This window comes from Tamandua tetradactyla, chromosome 4 (genome assembly GCF_023851605.1).
Source record: "Tamandua tetradactyla isolate mTamTet1 chromosome 4, mTamTet1.pri, whole genome shotgun sequence".
Taxonomy (NCBI): Eukaryota; Metazoa; Chordata; class Mammalia; order Pilosa; family Myrmecophagidae; genus Tamandua; species Tamandua tetradactyla.
This window is the reverse complement of record NC_135330.1, coordinates 86,596,111-86,618,292: the sequence shown is the minus strand read 5'-3', so window position 1 is coordinate 86,618,292 and position 22,182 is coordinate 86,596,111. Positions and strand designations below refer to the sequence as shown.

The 22,182-nt window shown below is 35.5% G+C and overlaps 1 pseudogene; it reads left to right on the top strand.

Annotated features, from left to right (window-relative positions):
* Positions 1-16,794, top strand: part of LOC143680335 (olfactory receptor 4B1-like) — a 29,628-nt pseudogene extending 12,834 nt beyond the window's left edge.
* The last annotated feature ends 5,388 nt before the right edge of the window (positions 16,795-22,182 follow it).

Below are 22,182 nucleotides of genomic sequence, written 5' to 3'. Positions count from 1 at the left end.
TAGTGAAAGCCCATTCTAAATTAAACATTATAAGTTAACATAATTAAAGTTAGGGGAATTAGAGGAAAAATGATAATAGAAAAATGTGATGGTATCCAAGGAAATGAGTATCTGAAAATTTACATTGGTATGAAACATAAATTGAATTTTATTGTGTGGTGTTAAGGTACAAAATTAGCCATATGGCACTTCTGAAATTTGGAAAAGTAGACAACATTCATGATTCAAAATCAAATCTGCAACTAACCACATTCCTCTGTACTGTTGCAGAAACTGCAATTTTGGGGTAACTTAGACCTGTAGCTGAGATTCTCATACTTCAGTGTGTAAAAATACTTGAATGATGAAAAACAGAATGAAATGACTTTATTTTATCCTGCGGGAATACCACTCCTCCAACTTTCCAAAGCTTTAAAATACTTTTAAATTGAGAAATAGATATGTGACATTTACTGAGAAATATGAGTAAGAAAGAAAAGCCTGGTAATGAAATTCAAGAAAATGTGTAGTCATTGAAGGAATCAGACACTGTAAGCAACTTGGGAAAGTCAAGTCTTATTGTCATGAAGGTACTGTACCTCTGCTTTCACCTATTGTGTTTTTTTCTTTCAAACTTTGAATTTAGAGCTGGAATGATCTGAAGCCAAGGACAGTATTTTTTGGATATACCTAACTGAAGGTATGAAATCCCTGTGGGAAATTCAGAAAAAAATCAGCTCCATCCTTCATATTGATTGTCAATCTATTCTGCCAGAAAATAGAATGGCTTAAATTTGCATTTTTCAGAATCTGAAACCCTGAATATTTTATTTCCTTGCATGCATAGAGAAAACTTACAACCTGTATTCAAAATAAAACACCTCCTTATAAATTTGAACTCCTATTCTATTTATTGAAAAATATTTCCTGAATATTGTGTTGGCTGGTTTGCATCTTCAAGTATGTTAATGTTCCAAAATCCAGTATTGAATCTGGAATTTACTTGCTTGTTTTTAATGTAGAATAACCACTTATAATTATATTGAGGCCCATAAGTTTTTTAGTTTTCTGCTTTTTGTATTGTCAAAGCTTTACTACTGTAATTCCCAAGAGGTATAAAGAATTGTAAATTAATTCAGATGGGAGAATCTCACCTGATTAAAAGTCAGCAAGAAAATTCATGGTGAGAAACAGCAAACGTTTTATCACATCCATGATTTTAAGAAGAAATTGTATTCTGATTTCTGTCTCTAAGAGCTTACAAATTGTCTGATAGGTTTTGCAGTTACTATGGGGTTTAACTAACATTCTAATCCTAGAGCAATCTTGTTTCTTTGAAACCAAATTAACCTAAATAATATACACAAATTATGTTCCCATACTCCTCCTTGTCCTGACCTTCATATACTATTCATTACAAATTAAATGTTAATACATTGTAAGTCTAAAAGCACTCATTTATTAATACATTTTATGCATTTGCTTTTTAGATTCTGTAGGAAGTAAAAATGAAGCTACAAACCAAAAATCCAATAGTACAGGAATTTATATTTACTTATGTCATTACACTAACAAAAGATCTTTATTTTTGCTTATAGGTTTTATCTATTATCTAGTGTCCTTTCCTTTCCATCTGCAGAACTCTCTTTACCATCTCTTTTAGGGCTATGGTGACAAACTCCCTCAGCTTTTGATTATCTGGGAATGTTTTAATCTCTCCTCATTTGTGAAATGAAGTTTTTCCAGATATAGAATTTTTAATTGGAAATTTGTTTTCATTTCATCCCTTTAAATATGTTATCCCACTGACTTCTTTTCTTTATAATTTCTAATGAAAAGTCAACATTAAATCTCATTTGTCTCTCTTGCTGCTTTCACAATTCTCTTTTTCACTTTTTAATATAATTTTAGTTTTAATTTTTTTGCATGGGCAGGCACTGGAAATTGAACCCAGTTCTCTGGCTCAGCAGGCAAGAACTCTGCCACTGAGCCACCATTGCCCACCCAAAAATTCTCTTTTTATCTTTGGTGCTTAGCAGTGTGATAATATGTCTCCCTTTGGTTCTATATGGAATAACATGTAGGAAGTTTGTGGAGATTTTTGGATTGTGTAATTATGTCTTTTATTAAACTTTGGAAGTTTTCTGCCATTATTTCTTTGAATGTACTTTCTGCTCCTTTATCTCTCTCTTCTTCTTCCAGCACTTCCACTAGGTATATAATCATACAGTTGACACTGTCCCATGGATCTCTCTGGCTATATTCACTTTTCTGCATTCTTTCTATCTGTTCTCAGTCTGAATGATTTTAATTGCTTTATTCTCAAGTGAATTGATTATTCTGCTGACTCTTATTTTCTGTTGAGCCTCTTCAGGGAATTTTTAACTTCTGTTACTGTGATCTTCAGCTCCGTTTAGTACATTTTGAAGAATTCTATCACTATAATGTTATTATCTTTGCATTCAGATATCATTTTCCTGATTTCCTTCAGTTATTTGTGCTTTCTTTTAGCTCTGTGAGCTTATTTAGAGCTATTTTTTAAAAAAAGTCTTTGTCTGTGGGTGCTATTAAGCAAAGAGGGAACTACAAATATTTTAGAGGATGAGGAGGAATTGGACACTTATTCACATCAGGTAGGGATGTGTATTGTACAGCTTCTGTGAAAGACAGTTTGTTAGTTCCTTAGAAAACTAAATACCAAATTGTCCTATTATCCAACAATACCAATACTTGGTATATACCCAGAGGATCTGAGAGCAGTGACACAAACAGACTTTTGCACCCTGATGTTCATAGTGACATTATTCACATATTCACATAATGTCACTATGCCAAAACTCTTGCCAAAAATTGCCAAAAGATGGAAACAATCTGTATGTCTATCAAAAGATAAGTGGATAGCCAAAATGTTTTCTATACATACAATGGAATATTGTGCAACAGTAGGACGAAATGAGGTACTGAAGCATAAGACAACATGGATAAACTGTGAGGAGAAATGCTGAGTGAAATAAGCCAGAAGCAGAGATACATACTGTATGATTTCACTATTATGACCCTCTTAAAGGTAAACTCAGAGGTTTATAGTGTAGATTATAAGGGAACCAGAGATACACAGAAGTAAAGATGGATGAATGGTTGACTAATGAGATTGAACTCAAATGTAAGGGACAGATAGAAGTTAAGGCACTTCATTAGTGGGTTTATGAGTGATATCACCATATTGAAGCTGAATAGTATTGAAAGATGTATACAGCCATGTATCCCACCAATTAACACTAAAAATACACATAATTTCCTGCATGAACTATGAATTTTGTACAAATAGTTTATAAGTTCAAGGCATATGGAGATAACTACTATTGCATGCTATGGCCTATCTTTAATAGGAAGACATCAACAGTACCACAGCAACCAAGGGCAAATAATTAGAGTGGTGAAGGATGAAATTTAAAAGGAGGTTTGGATTTTCTACTTGGTAAGGGTGTGTTTATCTGCTTTTTTCTCTTTGGAACAATGAAAACTGTCTAAAATTAAGATTATTGATTGTACAACAAGATGAGGATAATAAAATCACAGATTGTTTACTTTGGGTATTATCCATGATGCCCAATAGATGGAGGTGGTGAAAGATACATTGACTGAGAATCAGAAAGGTGAACTTTGGTGTAATACATGTCATGTAGCAATGGAAAAGAACAAAGTCATGAGGCATGCAATGAGATTAATGAAACTTGGGAATATTACATGGTGCAACATAAACCAGAAACAAAATTGCAAATATTGTATGGTCTCTTTTATAAAATACTTAAAAGATAGTTGGACCCTAAATTGTAAGTTCTTATAGCAGTCACATTTAGTCTGCATTTGTAAATGTCATTCTAGATCTTGAAATGCTGTGGTATATACATATAACCTGGTATTTCTGGAACCCTGGGTACCTTTGTGACACCTAAGACTCAGAGTTGGAGTTCTGCAGTCCTGGAAATCAGCATTGTTGCATATAACTGCTGTTAAAGAAATTGAATAAGAGATAAGACTTCATTAGAAATATCAATGATGCTGATATGGTTAGGACTAAGATAAATCAAAATACAGGGTAAAAGAGCCAAAGGGTCCCCTCAAGCCACAGCGGATGAGGCCCCCACCACATGCAGCCCCCCAAACAAACTGAGAGAATTGGATAGGAAATCCCCAGGCCGCGGAGATCGGTAACCAGGGTGGATCCCTTCCAAACACGTGAGACAAACGTGTGCCACGGGTGCCACCTACTGGGCAGGATAAGAAAAATGGAACCCAGAGATATCACAGAAAAATCTTACAACCTTGTTGGGTCCGACACCCAGGGAAATCTGACTAAATGCCCAGATGCCAGCAGCAGAAGATAACGGTCCATGCTCAGAAGATTGAGAATATGGCCCAGTCAAAGGAATAAACCAATAGTTCAAATGAGATACAAGAGCTGAGACAACTAATGATGAATATAGGAACAGAAATGGAAAACCTCTTCAAAAATGAAATCGATAAATTGAGGGAGGACATGAAGAAGACATGGGCTGAACAAAAAGAAGAAATAGAAAAACTGAAAAAACAAATCACAGAACTTACGGAAGTGAAGGATAAAGTAGAAAAGATGGAAAAAACAATGGATACCTACAATGATAGACTTAAAGAGACAGAAGATAGAATTAGCGATTTGGAGGATGGAACATCTGAATTCCAAAAAGAAACAGAAACTATCCAGAAAAGAATGGAAAAATTTGAACAGGGTATCAGGGAACTCAAGGACAATATGAACCACACAAATATACATGTTGTGGGTGTCCCAGAAGGGGAAGAGAAGGGAAAAGGAGGAGAAAAACTAATGGAAGAAATTATCACTGAAAATTTCCCAACTCTTATGAAAGACCTAAAATTACAGATCCAAGAAGTGCAGCGCACCCCAAAGAGATTAGACCCAAATAGGCATTCTCCAAGACACTTACTAGTTAGAATATCAGAGGTCAAAGAGAAAGAGAGGATCTTGAAAGCAGCGAGAGAGAAGCAATCCATCACATACAAGGGAAACCCAATAAGACTATGTGTAGATTTCTCAGCAGAAACCACGGAAGCTAGAAGACAGTGGGATGATATATTTAAATTACTAAAAGAGAAAAACTGCCAACCAAGACTCCTACATCCAGCAAAATTATCCTTCAAAAATGAGGGTGAAATTAAAACATTCTCAGACAAAAAGTCACTGAGAGAATTTGTGACCAAGAGACCAGCTCTGCAAGAAATACTAAAGGGAGCACTAGATCAGAAATGAAAAGACAGAAGAGAGAGGTATGGAGAAGAGTGTAGAAAGAAGGAAAGTCAGATATGATATATATAATACAAAAGGCAAAATGTTAGAGGAAAATATTACCCAAACAGTAATAACACTAAATGTTAATGGACTGAATTCCCCAATCAAAAGACATAGATTGGCAGAATGGATTAAAAAACAGGATCCTTCTATATGCTGCCTACAGGAAACACATCTTAGACCCAAAGATAAACATAGGTTGAAAGTGAAAGGTTGGGAAAAGATATTTCATGCAAATAACAAACAGAAAACAGCAGGAGTGGCTATACTATTATCCAACAAATTAGACTTCAAATATAAAACAGTTAAAAGAGACAAAGAAGGACACTATCTACTAATAAAAGGAACAATTAAACAAGAAGACATAACAATCATAAATATTTATGCACTGAACCAGAATGCCCCAAAATACATGAGGAATACACTGCAAACACTGAAAAGGGAAATAGACTCATATACCATAATAGTTGGAAACTTCAACTCACCACTCTCATCAATGGACAGAACATCTAGACAGAGGATCAATAAAGAAATAGAGAATCTGAATATTACTATAAATGAGCTAGACTTAACAGACATTTATAGGACATTACATCCCACAACAGCAGGATACACCCTTTTTCTCAAGTGCTCATGGATCATTCTCAATGATAGACCATATGCTGGGTCACAAAGCAAGTCTTAACAAATTTAAAAAGATTGAAATCATACACAACACTTTCTCGGATCATAAAGGAATGAAGTTGGAAATCAATAATAGGTGGAGGGCCAGAAAATTCACAAATACGTGGACGCTCAACAACACACTCTTAAACAACGAGTGGGTCAAAGAAGAAATTGCAAGAGAAATTAGCAAATACCTCGAGGCGAATGAAAATGAAAACACAACATATCAAAACTTATGGGATGCAGCAAAGGCAGTGCTAAGAGGGAAATTTATTGCCCTAAATGCCTATATCAGAAAAGAAGAAAAGGCAAAAATTCAGGAATTAACTGTCCACTTGGAAGAACTGGAGAAAGAACAGCAAACTAATCCCAAAGCAAGCAAAAGGAAAGAAATAACAAAGATTAGAGCAGAAATAAATGAAATTGAAAACATGAAAACAGTAGAGAAAATCAATAAGGCCAGAAGTTGGTTCTATGAGAAAATCAATAAGTTTGATTGGCCCTTAGCAAGATTGACAAAAAGAAGAAGAGAGAGGATACAAATGAATAAGATCAGAAATGGAAGTGGAGACATAACTACTGACCTCACAGAAATAAAGGAGGTAATAACAGGATACTATGAACAACGTTACGCTAATAAATACAACAATTTAGATGAAATGGACGGGTTCCTGGAAAGACATGAACAACCAACTTTGACTCAAGAAGACATAGATGACCTCAACAAACCAATCACAAGTAAAGAAATTGAATTAGTCATTCAAAAGCTTCCTAAAAAGTGGGCCGCGGTGGCTCAGCGGGCAAAGTGCTTGCCTGCTATGCCGGAGGACCTCGGTTCGATTCCCGGCCCCAGCCCATGTAACAAAAACGGAGAAACAGAATACAATAAAACCAGAAAATGTTTAAAGATGTTTCCCTTTCTTCCTTCCTTCCTTCCTTCTATCCTTCCTTCCTTCTCTCTGTCTTTCCTTTAAAAAAAAAAAAAAAAAAAAAAAAAAAAAAAAAGCTTCCTAAAAAGAAAAGTCCAGGACCAGACGGTTTCACGTGTGAATTCTATCAAACATTCCAGAAAGAATTAGTACCAACTCTCCTCAAACTCTTCAAAAAAATTGAAGCAGAGTGAAAACTACCTAATTCATTCTATGAAGCCAACATCACCCTCATACCAAAACCAGGCAAAGATATTACAAAAAAAGAAAACTACAGGCCAATCTCTCTAATGAATATAGATGCAAAAATCCTCAATAAAATTCTAGCAAATCGTATCCAACAACACATTAAAAGAATTATACATCATGACCAAGTAGGATTCATCCCAGGTATGCAAGGATAGTTCAACATAAGAAAATCAATTAATGTAATACACCATATCAGCAAATCAAAGCAGAAGAATCACATGATCATCTCAATTGATGCAGAGAAGGCATTTGACAAGATTCAACATCCTTTCCTGTTGAAAACACTTCAAAGGATAGGAATACAAGGGAACTTCCTTAAAATGATAGAGGGAATATATGAAAAACCCACAGCTAATGTCATCCTCAATGGGGAAAAATTGAACACTTTCCCCCTAAGATCAGGAACAAGACAAGGATGTCCATTATCACCGCTATTATTCAACATCGTGTTGGAGGTTCTAGCCAGAGCAATTAGACAAGAAAAAGAAATACAAGGCATCAAAATTGGAAAGGAAGAAGTAAAACTATCACTGTTTGCAGACGATATGATACTATACGTCGAAAACCCGCAAAAATCCACATCAAAACTACTAGAGCTAATAAATGAGTACAGCAAAGTAGCAGGTTACAAGATCAACATTCAAAAATCTGTAGCATTTCTATACACTAGTAATGAACAAGCTGAGGAGGAAATCAAGAAACGAATCCCATTTACAATTGCAACTAAAAGAATAAAATACCTAGGAATAAATTTAACTAAAGAGAAAAAAACCTATGTAAAGAAAACTACAAAAAACTGCTAAAAGAAATCACAGAAGACCTAAATAGATGGAAGGGCTTACCGTGTTCATGGATTGGAAGACTAAATATAGTTAAGATGTCAATCTTACCTAAATTGATTTACAGATTCAATGCAATACCAATCAAAATCCCAACAACTTATTTTTCAGAAATAGAAAAACCAATAAGCAAATTTGTCTGGAAGGGCAGGGTGCTCTGAATTGCTAAAAACATCTTGAGGAAAAAAAACGAAGCTGGAGGTCTTGCACTGCCTGACTTTAAGGCATATTATGAAGCCACAGTGGTCAAAACAGCATGGTATTGGCATAAAGATAGATATATCAACCAATGGAATCCAATAGAGTGCTCAGATATAGACCCTCTCATCTATGGACATTTGATCTTTGATAAGGCAGTCAAGCCAACTCACCTGGGACAGAACAGTCTCTTCAATAAATGGTGCCTAGAGAACTGGATATCCATATGCAAAAGAATGAAAGAAGACCCATATCTCACACCCTACACAAAAGTTAACTCAAAATGGATCAAAGATCTAAACATTAGGTCTAAGACCATAAAACAGTTAGAGGAAAATGTTGGGAGATATTTTATGAATCTTACAGTTGGAGGCAGTTTTATGGACCTTAAACCTAAAGCAAGAGCACTGAAGAAGGAAATAAATAAATGGGAACTCCTCAAAATTAAACACTTTTGTGCCTCAAAGAACTTCATCAAGAAAGTAGAAAGACAGCCTACACAATGGGAAACAATATTTGGAAACAACATATCAGATAAAGGTCTAGTATCCAGAATTTATAAAGAAATTGTTCAACTCAACAACAAAAAGACAGCCAACCCAATTACAAAATGGAAAAAAGAGTTGAATAGTCACCTCTCAGAGTAGGAAATACAAATGGCCAAAAGGCACATGAAGAGATGCTCAATGTCCCTGGCCATTAGAGAAATGCAAATCAAAACCACAATGTGATATCATATCACACCCACCAGAATGGCCATTATCAACAAAACAGAAAATGACAAGTGCTGGAGAGGATGCGGAGAAAGAGGCACACTTATCCACTGTTGGTGGGAATGTCAAATGATGCACCCACTGTGGAAGACAGTTTGGCGGCTCCTCAAAAAGCTGAATATAGAATTGCCATATGATCCAGCAATACCATTGCTGGGAATCTACTCAAAGTAATTAAGGGCAAAAACTCAAACGGACATTTGCACACCAATGTTTATAGCAGAATTATTTACAATTGCAAAGACATGGAAACAGCCAAAATGTCCATCAACAGACGAGTGGCTAAACAAACTGTGGTATATACATATGATGGAATATTATGCAGCTTTAAGACAGGATAAACTTATGAAGCATGTAATAACATGGATGGACCTAGAGAACATTATGCTGAGTGAGTCTAGCCAAAAACTAAAAGACAAATACTGTATGGTCCCAATGATGTGATCGACATTCGAGAATAAACTTGGAATATGTCATTGGTAACACATTTCAGCAGGAGTTAGAAACAGGGTAAGATAATGGGTAATTGGAACTGATGGGATACAGAGTGCGCAACAGGACTAGATACAAAAACTCAAAAATGGACAGCACAATAATACCTAATTCTAAAGTAATTGTGTTAAAACACTGAATGAAGCTGCATCCGAGCTATGTTTTTTTTGTTTTGTTTTGTTTTTACTATTATTACTTTTATTTTTTTGTCTATATTAACATTCTATATCTTTTTCGGTTGTGTTGCTAGTTCTTCTAAACCGATGCAAATGTACTAAGAAACGATGATCATGCATCTATGTGATGATGTTAAGAATTACTGATTGCATATGTAGAATGGTATGATTTCTAAATGTTGGGTTAATTTCTTTTTTTCCGTTAATTAATAAAAAAAAGTGTTTGGGAAGTATTACAATGGTTAAAAGGGATTTGTATCTTGTTGCTAGTTAAATTTGAATAAATAAAATACTTCATATATTTGAAAATTGTCTAAATTCCTAAAAATTTCACAATATTCTCACTGTCAATGTTATGTACTGATATTATTCTGCATGATTATGGTTTAGTTTTTCTAAACAGGCTACAGGTCATAGAAACAGGCAAATTGTCAGTTGCACAGTTTTGCTCTAATATTTCTCTAAAAGTGTATTGCTCAAATTTTTTCTTTTCTTTTTTTTCTGCATAGGCACGCAGTGGGAATTGAACCTGGGTCTCCACCTCGGCGGGTGAGAACTTCAGCTGCTGAGCCACTGTGGCCCACACTATGTGCTCAATTTAAAAAGAAAAGTAAACAAATATATATATATATTACTTTTTATCTGTTAAATAACATAACTCTGTTAAATGAGTTAAGGTATAATAGAACAAGACATCTGCTTTGGCTCCTTAATATAAAACAAATGTTTAATGTTTATTTCTGAAAGAAGCTTCATTTAAAAGTGCTTATAAAAATTAAAGCTCAGATTGTAAGCATTAACTATTATCAATAATTTCAAAGGTGTTTTTACTCTTTGTATAGCCCAGTAATCCCCCAGAACTTTAAGTGTCTGTGTGACACCTAAAAGTCAAGTTTAATTCTACAGCTCTGAAGGTTAGCATAAGTCCACACAGCAATGTTCAAAAAGCTAAAAGAGAGCAAACTTTCATTAAAGATGTGATGAAACTGGTCTGGTTAAAACAAGATAAATCAATATACAATGTAAAAAATAATATTGTCGGTGTTTTAAAGCTTTAACTTTTGTGTGAGTTAAAAGGAAAATGCTTATTTTGTCCAAAATTTGCACTATCTAATTGAATCTGTCTAGTGAGTTAAACAACCTGATTCAGTTTTATTTAATATGGAATATGGAATATGGAAGAAAATCTTGCTGTTTTATGCAAGTTAATGTCTTCTGCTCTGTATTTCAGAATATTTGGAGCAGAAAATATAAAAGTGTCTGCAGAGTCCCTTGAGGGACTGGGAAGCTCAAACCATTAATAATTCCCCCAAGTAGCCAAGCTTAACATTTTTCTTAAGAAAGAGGGGCTCCCTATTTAATAAGCCAAGGCCTCAATTTTGAGACTTGCCCTTATGAAGAATCAATATCACATAGATGGTATTTAAAGCCACCTTGTCTGGATGAGATTACCTGTGGTGAGAAAATAGTAAGAGAAGAGGGCTGTCTTTGAAAGTCTCAAAAATATTGTGGTCAGACAGGAAAGTATTTTTCAGGAAAGACCTGGACAAAGGGGTAGGAATAAAACAAAGAGAACATTATATAAAGGAGGCCAAGTTAAAAGAACATTTTCAGAAAAAGTGAATGACTGGTTGGAGTGTGGCTGCAAAGTTTGTAAGAAAGATAGATTTAGATATGGCAGGCTGAGGGTTGTTTTCACCTTGATAGAAGAAATTCTGGTGGGGTAATGCAAATGGGTGATAGATTGCAGTATTTACAGAGTGTATGGGGACTGGAATCAAGACCAGTTCTGTGAGGAGTTTTGACATAAGGTTGGCCTATAATTGTTTTTTTTTAAATTTTCTTTAATTGTGCTTTATTTTTTGGGTTTGTGTAAAAGAATCTGCTTGGATTTAGAATATTTGCCATGCATAGATTCAGAAACTCCCTTTAGAAAGCTTGCTCAGGTTGGGTAATACAGAAGCTGACTCTGAGACAAGGATTTAAATGCAAATAATTTACTTGAGAGGCAAAGAACATACTGATAGAGGAGAGAGGAAGTGAGTCAAAGAAAGAAGGCAGCCAATAAAGACTATATTATTAGGCCAATTATCACTGTGAGCAATGGAAGTTTAATCTTATTAGGAAAGGGAACAGAATAGATGTTTCAGAGTTAACCTACCCGAGGAGCAAGGGAGCTGCAGTGTTCATACACCAAATCCCATCAGCCATTGTTGAGAGCTGTTTCTAGAGGTGTAAATTGTTCAGCATCTCCAGTCTTCCACATGGATGGACAAAGTGGTTTTAATACCACAGGAAATCCTTAGGGAAAGTCAGACAGTGCTGTAAGTTGGAAGTTGGGCCAGTATGTATTGAAGTGGTAAGGGCAAGGAGATATGAGTGAGATATTGGCATCACAAACCACATCACATGTATGTTTATAATTTCTTCATAAGTCATAGCTTGATAAATTGTACAAAAGTGATATAATAAGATTATAAATCACAGATAACAGACACATTGAAACAATGAAATTTGGACTACGCTTAGGTGTGTGTACATTGGTTATCTCTGTAAAAACTGTAAGACTCCTGAGGGCAGCTGTTACTGGGTACATGGCTGCTTAACTTCCATGATGATGTTGAGTCACTTGTACATTAGGTATCAATTTATTTATTGTCTGCTCTCCTTTATTACCACAAAAAGCATTCTACTATGTTTTCTCAATTTTAACGTCTGTTAGAAAACATCATAAAGTGAGTAAGGAGAAAAGAATATATTGGTCAAAACATTCTCAAAATTATTGTTTTTATTTTTTTCAAGTTATTATACTCATCAGATACGGATATGGGAATGCTGTTATTGGATTTTGTAAAGGAAAAATTGTGATTTTAGATTAGACTCAAGGTTGGTCTTTTGTCCTTGCTTTTCTTACTGATAATTCCCTATATCCTGTGTTTTCTATTGTTATTGCCCCTACAAGTCACTCATTCCTCAATACTTCTTCTTAATATACAGTCTGTGTTTTTGATCTTTCATAGGGCATATTACCCCTTGTTTTACAGGTATTTGTACCTGAATTATTTGGGGGAAAATTGATTGGATCAAAAAATGTTTGTAATGAAATCACTGCCATATTATGCATTTTAGAAAATTGAAATAGTCTGGTAAATCAAAAGAAGGAAATAAAAATCATCTTTCATCCTACCACTTAAAGCTAACCATTGACAATATTTTATGATGGACTCTTTGCATACAATCCCTAAAATTTTGGTGTTTCTTCCCTTTTAGAGTTTTGAACCTAGGTTAGGAATCATAAGTCTGTTTCACTGTTAGCTAACTTTTCAGAGTCTCATTTTCCTTATCTTCAGAAAAGAAGCAGACTATACCTATGTCATAATATTGTGTGATGATTTTAAAACATGGACCCAAATTCTTTGATATTTCTCCTGTTGAAAGATGGAAATTCTATGTCCTTTCCCCTTGAATTTGGACTCTGTGTCTGTTTGACAAGTAGAATATAGTAGACATGTGGCTGGTCCAATTTTCTGGTCCCATGTTTGTAAAATGTGTCCTATCTCTTTGGGAGACTGGTTCTTAGAATTATGGCATGAGGAGACCAAGAAACCCATGAAGAGGCTTACTAGAGATACCCATGTGGAGAGTCTCCAAGTTTCCTGACCCTTGGTGCTAGCTGAATTCCCAACTAACACCAGATTGCCAGACTGTGAGTGAAACATCTTGGGAATCAATCCTCCAGCCCCCAATTGTCTGAAAGCAGATGATACTGCATGGAGAAGAGATGAGCCTTCTTTTGCAAGCACTACCCAAATTGCAGATTTGTGAAGTAAATTAAAAAGAAGTGTTGGATAGGCATTATACTTTAGGATACTTTGTTATGCAGTGATAGATAACTAGCAGAGCTGTGAAGACTAAATCAACACTTGTAAAAACTTTTAGTAAAACTTTACATTAAATAAATGCTTGGAACACCAACAACAATAATTACAGCATTAAAGCATTTGACCTACTTTTCCAACATGATTATTACAGCTTGCTACATCCATTTTCATGTTTCTAGGACTGATTTTTATCCTGCATTCTCACTTAGAGCAGAGATTCTCTTCACAAAAGGCTTTTATCAGGGCTATTTTGGTGCAAATGAGAGAATCCCAACTCAAATTTGTTTAAACAACAACCAAAGGATTTTATTCTTCCATGTAACTGAGAAGCCTGATGGTTGTTCCAGCTTTAAGTGAGACTGAAACCAGGTAGATTAACAATGTCATCAGAAGTAAGTTTCTCCCTAACTGGCAGAGCTGTTATCCTTCATGTTGGCTTCCTTCTTTATAAATGGTGGCAAAAATATTTCCTATAGCTGCAGGTTTATATAAAATGGAGCATCTTATACCCTCCTCCAATCTTTCTGTAAAAGTCCTGGGGTAAATGTTTCTGAGCCCATTTGGGCATGTTCTTATCCCTTGAAAATTGTTAAACTTTTAAGCAAATGTGGATCATTTTTCCATTCATAGAGTGGGGATGGGATTGATGGAATGGGTGGAGTCATGTCCAGTTTTCTCATAATTTTCCAATCTGTATCCTGATGTTAGAGGGTTGATAGTAAATGTAGACTAAATGGAGATTGAGTGTTGTGGGCTTACATGCTTTAAAGCACTATTAAAAAATGAATTTGTATCACAATTTTTTGTTTTATTTCAGTCCTCTCACTTCCTTTACTTGTGGATCATCCAAATGAATTGATGGTCAGGTGAAATAATAGTCAATGATGTAACTACGACTAGCATTTTCCAGGATCCAGAAATACAGAAAGTGTGCTTTGTGGTGTTTCTTCCTGTGTGCCTGGCCACAGTGGTGGGAAATGTCTTCATTATTCTCACAATTAGCATCAGCAAGAGTCTGCATTCCCCATGTACTTCTTCCTTAACTCTCTGTCCCTGGTGGAGATTAGTCATTCTTCTACTGTTGTCCCTAAAGTCATTACAGACCAACTCTCCAAGATTAAGTTCATCTCCCTGGGATACTCTAGTACTCAGTTCTTCTTTTTCCATTTTTTTTTGACATGACTGAGATCATCCTGCTCACAGTGATGGTTCATGATCACTATGTGACCGTATGCAGGCCACTGTACTATACAACCCTCATGAGCCAGGCTATGTGTTACATACTGGTGGCTGGATTCTGGCTGGTGGGTATAATTCACTCTATGGTTCAGCTCCTTGACACTGTCCATTGACACTTCTGTGGCCCCAAGGTAATTGATGCTTATTTTTGCGATCTCCATCCCCTGTTCAAACTTGCTTGCACTGACACTTTTGTGAAGAGGTTTATTGTGTTGTCCAATAGTGCTTAATCTCTGTGTTCTTTTTTCTCAACTTGGTGGCCTCCTATATTGTCATTCTTTTCAAATAGAGGAACCATTCTCCAGAGGGGAGTCACAATGCCCTCTCTACCTATGTCTTCCACATCACCGTGGTCATTTTGTTCTTTGGTCCTGCCATATTCTCTACATGTAACTCTCCTCGACCTTCACTCAAGACAAACTGGTGGCCATGTCCTACACAGTGATCACCCCTATGCTGAACCCCATCATTTACTCAGTCAGAAATGAAGAGGTGAAAACTGCTTTGAGCAAATTGTGGCCAAAGTAAGTGAACTCAGTGGAAAAAAAAGAAAATTTGGAAGATAAAATAGCATGAACAAGTGACCAAAAACACAATGTGACTTCAATCCATCAGGAATGAATAGAATAAAAGTTAACTTACTCATATTATTTGTTGTATTTAGATAAGCTGTTTTACTCTATGATACCAATCTAAACCCTCTCATAGTTTCAGCATTTCAGAGAATATTAAAAATGGGCTACTTTCTTTTTTTTCTTCAGTGATTTATAGTGCAGAACAAAGATTTCAGAAAGAAATCACCTGGACTGAACTCTCTATTGAGGCATCTGCTAACCATGTGACCTTGGGTCCATTCATAGCACATTTCCACAAGGTAAGATGATGACAGTTGGAGCCAGAGATTCATGTATTGTCTTTCTCCCTTCTTACAAAGTGAACTTAAGAGAGTCTCAGGAAGGCTTATCTACCTTATTTGTCCCTTCACCCCATTAAGCTGATACCAATGTCTCTAATTCCCCAGTAGGAGCTTGGAGAGCATCATAGGAGAGGGTTACTGTTAGAATGTAAATATCTCTGGGAGGAAAAACATAATTAAAATGTCATTAAACATTAATATCTTAGCCTGAACAATTTTATAAGATCTTTTTCTTTTTAGACACTTGTTATCTGAGCACTAAGATATGGAGAGTGAAGCTATTAGGCATGCCAGCTGTAAGTATAACACAACCTGACAAATAACGTCTTATGGCCTATGAGCTTAAAATTGTTTTTGCATTTTTAAATGGTTTAAAAATAATCAAAAAACAATTTTTGAAATATGAAAGTTAAATGAAATTCAAATTTCATTGTCTGTAAATAAAGTTTTATTGGACTATTGCCACATTCATTATTCTATGTGTTATTTATGGCCATTTCCATGCTGCAATTGCAGAGTGAAGTACGTGTAATAAAGACTGTATGGTATGGTTTGCATAACCTAGAATAATTCCTATCACACCATTTGCAGAAAAATATTCCTGTCCCTCAGTTTAAGCCATGTTTATACTTAATGCTTACTGAGCAAAAAGTTTGGAAGCCAGTCATTCCAAGGTTGATTTGTTATTTCTATGATGCCAGTGTACTGAGTTGTTTCCTCTTCAATTATTTTGATTATTCCCTCACAATTGCAAGATGATTGTGGCATGTCTGGGCATCACATCTTCACTTGAGAGGATACATTTCCCAACATTTTTATGTTGGGAAATGTATCACTGATACTTCCCCAAACAATCCCTCTTATTCTTATACATATTGGCCTGAACCTGGCCACTTGTGTACTCCTAAACATAAAGGAGGCTGAGGAAGTGAGTATTACTAAAAGGTTTTGGAATGACATTATTGGTTTAGACCAGCCAGTTTTTCCTCTCAGTTGGACACACTGCTGCTTGAAGAACGCCAAGCTTCTGTCAATAAGGAAGGAGTGTCTGCCACAGGGAGTTCTGTTGGAGGTAGCATATTGGAGGTCAGTGTACCTGAGCATAATTAGCTGGTTAAAAGAGATGACTCTGGTACAGATTCCATAAAATCCTGCTCTGCCACTTCACTACTGTACAAACTCAAGCTGTGATGTAAACTCTCTGTGAGTTCAGTATCCTTGATCTGGAAATTTGGAGCCAAGTACAAGAGCCATCTCCTTTAGTGTCACAGGTCCTGATTTAATTTCACTCCTGGGGAAAAAAGAGGGAAAATCCTGGGATGTGCATGACTAGGAGTTGTAAACAGGAACCAAACTGTCCTCAGAATCCATGAATGCAAGGAATAGGTTTTGTTCACATATGCATACCCACACCTAGAGTGCTAGGCAAATTCACTGCAAATAAGTTCACCAAATAACAATTTTCTAATTTAAATGAAGTACTATGTATGTGACTGACTTCTGTACTTTTGATTCACCAAATGCATATTTCTTTAAACTTTGCATAAAACTTATAACACTCATGTTTTGCAGAGTCTGCAATGAACAATGTATAGAAGAGAATTTTTATGTATTTTGAATTTCAGTTTTCTTGGAAATAATGCATGTCAAGTATTTTACATCTAGTTAACTGCATTACCTACTTCTCTTCATTTTCAGATTTACTTTCTCTAGAAAGGTATAGTGTTATAGGTCAAAGATGAGGAATTATGTCTGGGTATGTTTTCACATGTGTTAACTAAGCCTTCTAGTGTCAGATTGAATTATTATCCCAATTATTTACTTGTCCTTGTGCCCATGCCCCTTTCCATGTAAATTTGCATTCTTTCCACAAAAGGTAAATTGTGCTTTTCCACATTTTGACTTTTTGCTTAGTCACATGATGAACTTCTCTAATGGAATGTGGGTGGAAATGATAAAATGGCAGTTTATGTTCAGGACTTCAGAGATTCATGTATTCCTACTTGCCCTTCCGTGTCTCTGCCATCACAAGTATTTTCTCTGGTTTGCTGTTACCCATTAGTGTGAGCTACATGACAAACAAACATAGAGCAGTGCTTCCCCAGTGACCTACCAAACTGAGCTCAAAGCTGAGTTGCCTTAATAGAAATGCAAGATGTATGAGCATGAAGGTAAATGCTCCTGTCAAATGTCCTGTGGTTTGGGAATTACTTCTTACTCAGTACAAACTCACTAGAGTTGCACTAATAAATCTGTATGTTAAAGGGGAGGAGAAGTCAGTGGATTGGGTTAAAGTGGTTAATATTTAATAGACTCAGTCTATATCCATCACAGTTCTTTATAAAGGCTTTGATGGGCGTGGGTATTAATATGTCCTTTCTGCTGCCTGACATTAAGCCAGTTTGAAAGTATTACATGCCCCAGAAATGCCCATGTTTTAACTGTGATTCAGTCTTGTGGGGGCAGCCATTTCTATTAATCTTGATTCAATATTGTAGGAGAAAGCTCTTGATTAGATTAGCTACATGGAGATGTGGCACACACAATTGTGGGTGTGACTTTTAGAATGGATGGAGATGTGACCAATTTCACATAGGTCTTAATCAGCTTACTGCAATCTTTTAAAAGAAGAAAAATTTGGGAGAGAGCCAGAAATGACAGAACCCACAGAAACATAGAAGCAGCACTGACACAGATGTGAACACTTGGAGAAAAGAGGTGCAGATGTTGGAGATCTTTGGAGCCCAGCATCTGTACCATGAGATGTTAATCAAGCCAGAACCTGGGAGAGTAAAGGAAAGCCAGGAGATTAAAACCACTGCCAGAGAAGCAAAATGTGGAACCCCCACAGAAACATTGATGCAAGCTATGGAGCCCAAGAACAATGGTGCAGCAGATGCCATCTCTATGACTATCTAGCTGACAAAGGTGTTCCTGACCCATCGACCTTCCTTGGATTTAGGTATCTTTACCTGGATGCCTTAGTTTGGACATCTTAATAGACTTAGAAATATAAACTTGGAAATTTTAAATCTTTTTAAAAGCTTCTCCATTTCTGGTATATTGCAATCCAGCAGCTTACAAACTAAAAACACATGGTTAGGAAATAAAATCAACCTCTTATGACAAACTGAATTTACAACTTTAGATGAACAGTTTGCTAATATAATATTTGAAGAGATGTAGTTTTCTATAATAGAAATTTATTGACCCATGTTGAAAATTCCATCAGCCTTGGATCCATTAATACAAATATTTCAATGAAGAAATTATTTTGGCTGAAAAATTGTCACAGAAATTCAACTTCATATCTTACATAATAAATATAGATTTTACTTCAATTTTTGAATCATTTATAGAAATATTCATTAACTTTCATTCCTGTGTTTATTCCATGATAATGGTTAAATCATTGTTTGGATTCTCAAAAACAATTGTGCCCAAATTATTTTTCATTTGAACCCCTAGGAATCTTGGTTATGGACTGTTCTCCATTCTAAGGTGGTTCAGTAGATCCAAACATATTTCTAAAATTCAAATTCAAATTCATGGAAGACTGAGAAAGAACTTCCCACAGGAGAGCTTTAATATGGTGGGTTTAGCTGATTGATTTTTGAATATTAAACCCACCTCATATTTCTTGGATATATCTCAGTTCATCACGATTGGATTTTTTGTGCTGAATTTGATTTAAAAAATATTCTTAAAAGATTTATTGCATCCAAGCACATGAGGGATATTGGTCTGTAAGTTGTTTTTTCTAAAAAAATGTCATTTTGTAGCAGTATTATGGTGGTCATAACATATATTTGTATGGATATTTCAAGAAAATAGAAAAGAAAGATCCTATTTTCATATAATTTTACTGTTATTTCTGCTTTAAATATTTGCTGGACCCACCAGTGAAAGCACTTGGCCAGGGATATTATTTTTTCTTCTTTTTTGTTTGTACATGTGTATAAACCTGTAAACTGTGAATGCCATTTCTTTAACACTTATAGGACAATAATCTGGGTCAATTAGATAAATTGTGCTTTTCTAAGAATTTACATATTTCAGCTAAATTGTAGGATTGATAACATAAAGATGTTTGTAATACTCTCTCATTAGCTTTAATTTTTTGTAAGATCTGTATTGACATCCTCTTTCCTTCCCAATATTAAAAATGTCTACTTTCTGTCTCTCCCTTTTTTTCATCAGTCTACCTAGGGATTTATTGGTTTTATTGCTCTTTTCAAAGAACCATTGTTTTGCTTTTGTCTGAAATTTTGCTCTCTGTTTTTGTTTTTTCCATGATTAATTTCTGTGTTATCTTTCCTATTTCATTTCTTCTACTTAAGACTTTGTTTAATTTCCTCTTCTTTTTTCTTGCTTTTAAAATATTCACTGATATTAGAACATCTTTCCTTTCTAATATAAGAATTTAAAACTATAAATCTCCTCTAAGCAATAATTTATATGCATTACATAAGAAATTACATGATGTATTTCCTTTACTATTTGGATAAATATATATTCTAATTTTAAAATGATTTCTTTTTTGGCCAATGGACTATTTTAAACCTATGTTATTTAATTTGCAAATATATGAAGTTACTCCTTGATATCTTATTGTGAATGATTTCTTATTTAATTCCATTACATACTGAGAACATAAATTGAATGATGTCATTTTTTACCTTTATTGAAACTAGTTTCATGGCCCAACATAAGGAAAATCTTGGTGAATGTGTCATGTGTGATTAAAAAAAAAGATGTTCTTTTTTGTTTAAAGTTTACTTCTCTATAAGTATCAATTTGTTCAAGGGAGCTCATTATGTTTTTCCATTCTATATCTTTACAGATTTTTTTTCTAATTTTACAACCATTTGCTGGGGTAGTAGTGGTGTTAATAGCTCCAATTCTGATTGTTTAGTTGTGTATTTATTCCTTTAAAGCTGAGAAAGAAAAGCGCAGATAAGGAAATGGCATCTCAGAGAGATGAAGTTACTTGCTGAAGGTTATACATTTAGCAAGTGGCAAAGTCAATCTGTAACAAGACAGTTCAATTCCTTCTTCTATGGTTTTAAACACCATGCTCTACTACCCCTTGTCTGACTTACCTGCCTAAAGGGTGAAAATGCTTTTCAGAGGACCATATTAATATTAGGTATAGTCAAGGGACTAGTTTAATTCAAATTTGTCATCCTTTTGACCAAAAGAAAGCACTTCATATTTAACACCAGCACATACTAGATGCTTAATAATTACATGTTGAATGAATGGATTTGAGAAAATTCAGTGAAGAAGTTCCAAGAAAGTATAAAACTGAGACTTTTTCCACCTTAAAGTTTGTCTGAACCTTTAAGTTAATTTGACAAAGGAGCAGGACTGTGTCCATGACCCACTCCTTTAAATGAGGTTCAATGTCATTGGGGTCTCATTAGTAAACCTCAAACTGCCTTTGTAAAAAATGAAGGTGCCATGACTTCCAGAGCAGAGGTGCTCAAGTCTCCTAATGGTTATGGTTGGAGTGATGACACATGAGCTTCCCCTGAAACCTCTGTGTTTAAAAACTGAACTACAACTGCCTCATTCTCTGGCCACACTCCTTTTCTTTGGTCTCTCACCTGAGCAAGGTGGAGCTTACTCAGGTCAGTCCTCATGGGGGCTCAGTCTTCCTGGGACTGCCTGGCTATAATAAACCTGAACTGGAAAATGATCTTTATCAAAAATAGATTTCCTCACTTGCTTTGGTTTCCCTGTGTTTTGACCTTAACCCCCACATGGAAGTCTTGCTGCACAGAGTCTGAGTGGTTCTCAGGCACATGCTTTCCCATGTAGCAAGTGTGAATTTTACACCTGGGTTAATCTTTCCAAGATTCCTGTACCATCTCTGGATGGTATTTCTCCTTTAGGTATTTTCTTGCTTACCCATAAGTTGCTGAAAACATGTCCTCTTTGGGTGCTCAGATTCTCCTGTTTCTCTGATCAGGAGCATTGTAGGGTGACCAAGGAAACAGTTTCTGAAGCCAGGTTCACAGGGCTTCTATGCTGGTTCTGACCCTTACTTGCTACGTGAACTTCTGAATGTCACTCCTTTGCTCTGATCCTCATTTTCCTACTCTGAAAAATAGGCACAATCATAGTACCTTACTCAGACTGATTTTAAAGTTTGGGTTAAGTGGAATAATGCTTTTAAAATGCTTTGCATAAGGGGTGAACAGTTGGTTCAGTGGTAGAATGCTCACCTTCCATGCCGGAGACATGGATTCAATTCCCAGACCATGCACCCCCCCCAAAAATGCTTTGCATAGAACCTAGCATACACAAAATGGCTAGTAAATGCATGCTATTATTGTTATACTGGTATGGTCATTATCCCATCTATTCTGGAGTTAACAAAGATGTTTATTATTTAGAGGCCTGCTAGGTAAGTATTCATACTGTGGATGTGTACTGCTGAAGACCTACAAGAGTGGGGAAGGATGGTGCCTAGAGAGGAGGGGTCAGATTTTA